This window comes from Canis lupus, chromosome 30, assembly GCF_011100685.1.
Source record: "Canis lupus familiaris isolate Mischka breed German Shepherd chromosome 30, alternate assembly UU_Cfam_GSD_1.0, whole genome shotgun sequence".
In the NCBI taxonomy this organism is placed as follows: domain Eukaryota; kingdom Metazoa; phylum Chordata; class Mammalia; order Carnivora; family Canidae; genus Canis; species Canis lupus.
In genome coordinates, this window is record NC_049251.1 from 20,605,822 (window position 1) to 20,613,371 (window position 7,550).

The window sequence follows — 7,550 nt, forward strand, 5'->3', positions numbered from 1 at the left end:
GATTCAAAGTCATACAAGTGAGGGTAATCATACAGTACTGTAATACAGGTATGTCCAAGGGAAAATGAGAGAAGACTTATGGATATAATCCATTATAGTGGATATTCTTTATTTTCTTACCAGTTTGTTTTTGTTTTTATTGTTACCATTTTAAGTAAGCTCCATACCCAACAGGAAGGTTGAATTCAAGACCCTGAGATCAAGTGTTGCATGCTCAACCACTGACCCAGCCACATGCCACCTTTCTGACCAGTTTTTTAGTGTACCTTTGCTAATATCTATGCTAGTGACAAAAATTACAAGTCTACTTTAGAGACATTCCTAAGTTTCATCAGACATAATTATTTGTAAAAGAAAAATAACTTTCTTTCTGCTTGGGGAGGGGGGACAAGGTTTTATCTAATGGAAAATAATGTAGGAAAACAACTCTGGAGTACCAGTTATAAACTGAGATGGTCCTGAGTTACATAGGAATAATTGTGTCTGATATTGCCTCAAGAGATATAAAATAGATAATTTTTCTCCCTTTTTTGGCTGAGAGAGGGGAAATTGTGCTTCTCAGCTTTTGTGGGGAGAATGGGAATAGAGTACAGTGCTCTACCCCTTAGGCTTTTTATTCCTTATTGCTTTGGTCCACAGTGGTACTATTCTAAGAAAATCCAGATAGAATCAGGCTATTTTCTTCTTTAATTGAAAGATACTTGACCTAGAACACTATATAAATTCGAGGTGTAAAATATGTTAATTTGATACATTTATATATTATAACATCATTGACATTGTTATAATAATTAGCACTTCTCTCTTGTCACATAAATTTCTTTTTCGTGGCTGGAATAATTAAGAACCAGTCTCTTAGCAAGTTTGATTACAATACAATATTTTGTGTAATCCCTATACTGTACATTAGATTTTCAAGTCCTTTTCTTGAATTGACGTTAGCTTGTGGGGGCTGGGGAAATGGCCAACCAAGAAACAGCATGACACAGAATAAAGCAGGGAACATTTTCCTAGTTTATTCTAAGAATTTGCAACTTAAGGAATTATGATGCTGGGGACATGGAGTAGATAGCAACTTTGCAAATGTTGGCATTCTCTGAGGGTAGGGATTGTCAGAAGCCTGAGGTATTGTCACAAAGCTTACTGAACTAAGACACCTGTGGAAGACCAGGAAAGAAAAATGGTGATAGCTGCCTTTGGGTAACCAGTTGTTAGACCAGCTTGTACATATCAAACACCCCCAAACACTTCCAGAAATACTAGGAGCCATCAAGGGAGAAATTTTTAGATCACAAACATTCTCCATAAAGAAATGAGGACAAGAGTAGGAAATTGGGCTTGTAGGGTTGTTTTCTTTTTAAAAATTTTTATTGGGTAATAACAAAGTAGTTTTAGGTATGTAACACAGTGATACAATATTTGCATACACCGCAAAATGACTACCACTGTAAGTCTGGTTACCGTGGGTCACCATATGAGGTTATTTTTTTACTCAGGATGAACACTTTAATATTTACTCAGAGCAACTTTCAAATATGCAATATATTATTGACTATAGTCAACATATGTTGCACAAAGCATAATCATGACTTATTTTATAATTGAAAGTCCATACCTCTTGACTTCCTTCACCCATTTTGCCCAACCCCCAACCCACCACCCCTTTGGTAAACAATCTGTTCTCTGAATTTATAAGTTTGGGTTTTGGTGTGTGTGTGTTTTGTTAATACTCCACACATAAGTGAAATCATACAGTATTAGTCTTTGTCTCTGACTTTACTTAGCTTAATACCCCAAGGCTGATCCATGTTGTCACAAAAGGCAAGATTCCCTTCTTTTTTGATTTATATTCCACTGTGTATATATATACACATATTACATATATATACATATATATTGTATATATATATTACACATATACACACACACCATATTTTCTTTATTCATTTATCCATTGATGGACACTTAAGATATTTCCATACCTTGGCTATTTTAAATAATGACGTAATGAACATAGGGGTGTTACTTAGGATATTTTGTTCCATACAAATTTTAAGAATTTTTCTATTTTTATGAAAAATGCCATGGGAATTTTGATAGGGATTGGATTGAATCCATAGATTTCTTTGGGTATTAGAGAAATGTAAATAATTACAATTCTTCCAATCCATGAACATTGAAAATCTTTCCATTTATTTGTGGCTTCTTCAATTTCTTTAACCACTCAACAGTGGTTACTATATGTTGGCAAATCAAACTCCAATAAAAAAAGTATACAAAAAAATTTATTTATTTATACATTTTTTAAATTTATTTTTTTTAATTTTTAATTTATTTATGATAGTCACACACACAGAGAGAGAGGCAGAGACATAGGCAGAGGGAGAAGCAGGCTCCATGCCGGGAGCCTGACGTGGGATTCGATCCTGGGTCTCCAGGATCACGCCCTGGTCCAAAGGCAGGCGCTAAACCGCTGCGCCACCCAGGGATCCCCATTTTTTAAATTTAAATTCAATTTGCCAACATATAGCATAACACCCAGTGCTCATCCCATCAAGAGCCCTCCTCATTGCCTATCACCCAGTTACCCTATCCCCCAACACACCTCCCCTTCTGTAACCCTTTGTTTCCCAGAGTTAGGAGTCTCTCATGTTTTGTCACCCTCTCTAATTTTTCCCCACTCAGTTCCCCTCCTTACCCTTATGGTCCCTTTTCACTATTTCTTATATTCCACATATCAGTGAAACCATATGATGATTGTCCTTCTCTGATTGACTTATTTCACTCAGCATAATATTTTTTTAAATCTAATTGCAGTGGTTAGGGTTTTGAATACTATTTTGAATAAATGTGGTGAAATGGGTATCTTTGTTTTTTGTCCTGACTTAGCTTTCATATTTCAGTATGATGTTAGCTGTGGGATATTCATAGATGGGCTTTATTATGTTGAGGCATTTCTAGAGTATATTTTCCTTTTGTTCACAGCATTGCTGTATCAGTACACAAAGTTTTTCTATTTATTATAAAAAACTACATAATTTCCAGATAGTATACTTTTCTCATTCTAGGTTCAAAAAGCAGAAACTATTCTATACAGTTGTGAGAGGTTGCCTTGACCCATCATTTAGAAAATCAGACTATCTGAATTGCACAGATACATTAAGGTGCTGCATTCTTAGGTAAGATTTCTGTGTATTTTCCAGAATCTCTAGGGAAATTGTCTTTGGACAGTATACATTTGATAGTGCTGTGTTGGCACAAACCTGATATCACAAGTTTCTGTGGAGTTAATCCAGGATTTTGTAGTTAGGGTTGACATAGTAACTGCTGACGGGGACTGCTTGACAAGTATTTATGAAACTACTGAATTCTAGAATACTTACCTGGTAAGAAGAAAAGTTATTTGAAAAGTTATTTGGGGCTGGTGTACACTTATTTTCCCTTGGGAAAATAGTGAAGTAGGCAGAGACATATTTGGCCTATCTTCAAATACCCTAGAAGACAGTGCATTAACTTTGACCCTTGCTTACATTGCAATCTGTTGTTCCTATCTCATATTTTCTTATTTGTATGCTGCTTTGTTTTCACTCTACTGATCCCCATTAAGAACACAAGTGTCATAAAAGTGGACCTGGACCTTCATTGTTTTGCTTACCACTGTATTCCCGTCATTTGATGACCCCTGGCAAATAGTAGGTACTCAAAAATATTTGTTAGAGAAATCAAAGCTTCTGATACCTTTTGGAAATATTTTAATTTAAAAACTTAATAAATAAAATTTCATGTTAACTTGGTTTTCTTTCTGTAAAAGAACTTTATTTTGAACTGATTTCAGTAAAGTTGAAAAATTCTATAGTGTTCTATCCAACTCTAGCTCATCTTCTCCTATTTTAACATCTTACACAATATCATGCAGTTATTGAAACCAGCAACCCTGAAGGAATACTGATAGCAGTAGTAGTAGGCAAAACTAACTACCCTCCCTATTTCATTTCAATCTCATAAGTTTTATGTCCTGTTTTGTCCAGGAATCAATCTTGAATTTCACATTACTTTTACTTATCAGATCTCCATAGTTTACATCCTGGGACAGTTCCTCAGGACTCTGTCTTTCATAACCTTGAAATATTTGAGGAGTTCTGGTAAGTTATTTTAAAGAAAACTCCTCAGTTGGATTGTCTAACATCTTAGGTTAAATATCTTTGTAAAAATACCATGGAAGTGATATGGTTTTCTCTTCATTTTAGGGGCTACATAATGTTGAGTTTGATCGCTTGGCTAAGGAGGGGTCTGCTAGTTTTCTTCACTGTAAACTTATTGTTTCTTTTCCTGTGTAAATATGATCTATGATAAGTATTTAATAAGTATCATATAAGTTTGGGTTCTTTCAGAGTATGCAAATTTATTCTTTCTCATACTTTTGCACACTAATTATTACTATAGTGTTTGCCTAGTGGTGATTTTTCTATTTCTCATTCCTTCTATAGTTATTGATCAGAACCCTTTTGTAAGAAACCACTGTATTTTATCCCTTTATCTTTTTCAATAACATAAATCAATATGGATACATGCACATTTATTATATTCTATGGGTTATAATCCAATATTGTCATTATTTGACTGTCATTGCCAGATATTGCCACTAGAAATCTCTCCATGTTGGCCTCTCTTTCCTATCAATGTGGTGCAACAGTTTTTGCGCACTTCCTTATTTTCTGGCACCATATGACAGTTCAGGCTAATTTTATATTTTCTCAGCCTCAGATCTGGAATCAATCATTTTCCCAAGGATCTCAGTTTTTATAAGGATCTTGTTTTTACAGGAAAATGGTATTTAGAACCCAAGATCATGGCTATAGATTTACTTATTGTTCTTGGAGTGTCACCGTTTTTAGTCTGTTTTAGCAGCATACAAGAAATATCTGTGAACAAAGACATGCACACACATATTGATATTTATTTCTATATCCATAAGAAGCTTGCTGATGCTTTATATTGGAATGGTATTAAATTTTTAAATTGGAGAGAACCAATATCCTCAATGTTGTAATCAATTCTAATAGGTTAGTTTCTTTCAATTTGTTCAACTTTCTGGATGTGTATTTAGTAGGTGTTTAATAATTATCCTTATGTAGATTTTATATATTTACTAAGCACATAATTTATGTCCTTATTGTAAAGTTTTCTCTACCATTATATCTTCTAACTTTACTATCCATTTATATGAGGCTAAGATGTGCTTTTTCTTCTGGAGGTGATTTTAGATTGCCCAGAGGTCCCTTTCCTAGCCTGCTTTTTCTGCATTTCCAGCAGTACTTGTAACCTGCTCGTGCTTGCCATAAAGTCTCAGTGTGAGGCAATAGTAGGGCAGGAACAGTAGAAATTGCATACTGGCTTTGGCGATTTTTCTTTTCTTTTTTTTTGGGGGGGGGTGTCCCTTTGAAGTATCAGTGTCATCTGTCTTTAAGCTGTGTGTGGCCTTTAATTTTTTGTATTTTTAAAAAGAAATACTGAGAAAATAGGTAGCTAGGTGGTTGTCATTATCTTCAAGTATCTGAAAGTCTTAGGTTAAATTTTTGATTATTGAAAAGTTTTGAAACAAAATTTTCAGTGAAAATTGATGACAAAGAGAAAGTAAAAAGTCCATTTCCTCAATACAAGGTACTTGCTACCTTGATGGTAAGGCATCTAATTTGTTACCATCCCCTCAGCCTGCATTGTTCTTTCCAACCCTGCCTTCTGCTAGGGGGTGGGATACAGAGAGGAAGACCTACATGGAAACATGAGGACAGTAGAATATAGCTCCTAGCCTAATAGAGCCCATCCAAGCAGTCTGCCATGCCAATGCGCAGTACTGCTTCTATGTATCGCTATCGAAGAAAAACATGGCTGAAGCTTTACCTATTAACCTTTCAACCTTGCCAACACAGATTTATTTTACTTTTTAAAAATTTCTTTGAAATTCAGATATTAAGTCTTTCCAGTGATTTATCTGGTAGATAATTATGGATCAGAACATTGCTAGTTTGATCATGAAACTGACATGTATATGTAAAATCACCCCTTCCCCCCCCAACAGTGGTTTGGAATGTTAGAGTTTCAAAGGGGAAGGAGTAGGCACTATTCCTACTTTCATGATATATCATGTCTATGGAGATATCTCATGGATTATGATGAAATTGTGTAAAATCCCATCCCATCCACCTGGTCTCATAGCTCGATGTCTTGTGGAGTGAGAGATCAGGAAAATCCCATAATTTCTCAGGTTAGAGAGTTGTTCCTGAACTACAGTTCTCTTTGCTTCTTGGCTCACACATTGCTGAGGCTTTTAGGCATCTCATGTGGATGTTTAACTTCCAATAATACCTCTAATTCTTTATACATCTCAATTTTTTCTTTCTCATTGTTTTCATCTTTCCACAACATATTCATATTTTCAACTTTCTGACTTAATTTCCATTTTTCTTTCATTTTGTCAACCTTTCTTCTCTACATTTGAAGATGGAGTCCGGTTTTCTATCACTTCTAGTACCTTTGGTTTTATCTAAGGATTTCCTCTTTTTTATTCTTATTTATTTCCCCATAAGCTATCTAAGGTTGATACACCTTGCTACACTTTCCACAATGAGCATTAATGTTTTTCCAAAGTCCAGTTCACATGAGGAATGAATGTTTTTCAATTAACATGCTCCCTACGAAATATTCACCTTAGTGTGAATGTGCTGAGGTGACATATACCTCTTAACCATATCTGCTTTTATTAAGTGCCACTGCTTTAACTGAGTGACTTTGTCTAAGATTCTTAACTTTCTCTAAAATTTGTACAACCACAATAGATTTATTTTGTTCCCTAAATGTTTTCCTTGCTTGAAGATACCTCAGTGTTTAGGCATGGGCAGTCATCCCAGTTTGTAAACTATCATTATCAAGAGTATATTAAAAACATGAAGTTTTAATTATAAGAACAAAGATATTATTTTCAGTATTTTGGAGACCTGGGATGCGTGGGTGGCTCAGTGATTGAGTGTCTGCCTTTGGCTCAGGGTATGATCTTGGGGTCCTGGGATCGAGTCCCACATAGGGCTTCCTGCACATGTCTCTCTCTCTATCTGTGTGTGTGTGTGTGTGTGTGTGTGTGTGTGTGTGTGTCTCATGAAAAAAAAAATCTTAAAATTTTTGGAGGCCTCTATCATTTTGAGAGTATGTATATAATCAGCAAACATCCAAGGGACTCTACTTGACAATAATTATGACTCAAAAGAATTGATTTACTCATGCAAAGTCAAATAAATACAAACCATTCTATACAAATTATCTAAGAAAGTAGTTTTGTCAGAGACTGAGACTTACATCCTTAGATCATGTTCTAGGAAAACTATTACGTATTGCTTAAAGGTGTGCATGCAATTCTTCACTAGAAAGATTTGAAGTATATAAGGCATCAAGAGATTTAAATTAATATATTGGAGGCCTAGTCTATAGAGCATAAATTTCTGGCTCGTATGGGAACAGTTTGAGTGATTGTGAAAGATTAAATAGCTTTCAGTGTA